The sequence below is a fragment of the Equus quagga genome, unplaced genomic scaffold (genome assembly GCF_021613505.1).
Source record: "Equus quagga isolate Etosha38 unplaced genomic scaffold, UCLA_HA_Equagga_1.0 95763_RagTag, whole genome shotgun sequence".
Classification (NCBI taxonomy): domain Eukaryota; kingdom Metazoa; phylum Chordata; class Mammalia; order Perissodactyla; family Equidae; genus Equus; species Equus quagga.
Genome location: NW_025804086.1, coordinates 1 through 1,838, shown reverse-complemented (window position 1 = coordinate 1,838; position 1,838 = coordinate 1). Strand labels below are relative to the sequence as shown.

Sequence of the window (1,838 nt, the reverse complement as noted above, 5' to 3'; positions counted from 1 at the left end):
ATGAATATTTCCTAAATACTGTTACTTGGTCATTCTGCGGCTCTCTTTGGGCCTCGAGGCTTTGGCAGGAGCATAGGAACTTGTGTCTGGAGAAGAATCAGTGGGTGGGCCATGGCAGGACTTATCTTTCCTGTCATTGGGATTAGAGGCAGTACCAGCAGTGAAGAGTGAAGAGTCTAACCCTCATTTCCTGGCTTCAGAATCAGTTCTGCTCCTTTCTAGAATATAATTTGCTTAACACATATCTGCCTCAGTTTCCTTTTCTGTAAGACAACAATAAGAAGAGTGGCCACTTCTTATCACTGTGATTGGGGATAAATGAATAAGTAAATGTAAACAGCATAGAACACCTGGCTCATAGTAAGTGCTCCCTTATATATACTATCAGCATTATTAGTATCAATGTTTCTCTTCAGTTGCACTAGAGATGGATGGAACCAATGACAGTACCCGGAGAAATTTCATCCTTTTGGGGTTTTCTGATAACCCAATCTGGAGAGGATCCTCTCTGTGGTCATCTTGATTGCATATCTCCTGACCCTTGTGGGCAATAGCACCATCATCCTGGTGTCCCAGCTGGACTTCCACCCCCACACTCCCATGTACTTCTTCCTCACTGACCTCTCCTTCCTGGACCTCAGTTTTACCACCAGCTCCATCCCCCAGCTGCTCTATAACCTGAGTGGAGGTGACAAGATAATCAGCCACACAGACTGTGCTATCCAGCTCTTCCTATTCCTGGGTCTGGGTGGTGTGGAGTGTCTGCTCCTGGCTGTCAGGGCATATGATGGCTTTGTTGCAGTCTGCAAACCACTTCACTACATGGTGATCAGGAATCCATGCCTCTGCATGGCCGTGGTGTTGGTGGCCTGGGGCTGTGGGATGGCCAACTCCTTGACCATGTCCCCAGTCACACTGCTGTTACCACGCTATGAGAACCACCATGTGGACCACTTCCTGTGTGAGACGCCCACCCTGATCAGGATGGCCTATGTCAATACAGCTGCTGTTGAGGGCACTGCCTTTTTCCTAGCAGTAGGCATTGTGCTGTCACCTCTGGTATTTATCCTAGTCTCCTATGGCTACATCATGAGGGCAGTGTTACAAATTCAGTGTCAGGGAGGCAAAAGGCCTTCAGCACCTGTGGCTCCCATCTCATGGTGGTCTCACTTTTCTATGGAAACATCATCTATATGACCACGCAACCTGAGAACAGCTCTTCCCAAGTCCAGGGAAAGCTCCTCAACCTCTTCTCCTGAACACCCTGATCTACACCCTCAGAAACAAAGAGGTGAAGGGGGCACTGAGGAGGCTGCTGCTGGGTGACAGAGAGGTAGGAAAGAAGTAAGGGCAAAGGGGACAGACGGGCCTCACCAACTGGTTGTCACTTCCATCAGGGACCAGTGATGGCATCTGGAACTGTTGGATCAGATCTGGGCTTGACCTGGGCTTCAAATTTACATCTTTACCCAGACTAGCATAAAAGTGTTTCAGTTACAACATTAAGTGTTCTGATGAGTGAACTGCATGACACACATCATCCAAAACTCCTTTATATGATCTGTAAAGCAGGCCCAAAGGACAAAGCAAGATAAGTGTGTGGTTATAAAGATAAGTTCCCATAGTGTATACCAGAGCGCCAAGGAGGAAACTACTTTTCTCCATCAGACTTTTGTTTCTGTAGTAGTTTGTTTTCAATTCATTAACAACTTTCTGAGTTCTTTAGTCAGAATGATCACAATCAACCACTGATCTTGGCTGACAGCCATCAAACAGGGGAATTCAGCACAGTTGGCTATTTTCTATTTCCTAAATTCCCATCAAAAGCTTTTAATTAA

The 1,838-nt window shown here is 46.4% G+C and overlaps 1 pseudogene; it reads left to right on the top strand.

Moving 5' to 3' along the window:
- The first annotated feature begins 427 nt into the window (after positions 1-427).
- LOC124234610 (olfactory receptor 2W3-like) lies at positions 428-1,348 on the top strand (annotated as a pseudogene).
- Positions 1,349-1,838: the final 490 nt, after the last annotated feature.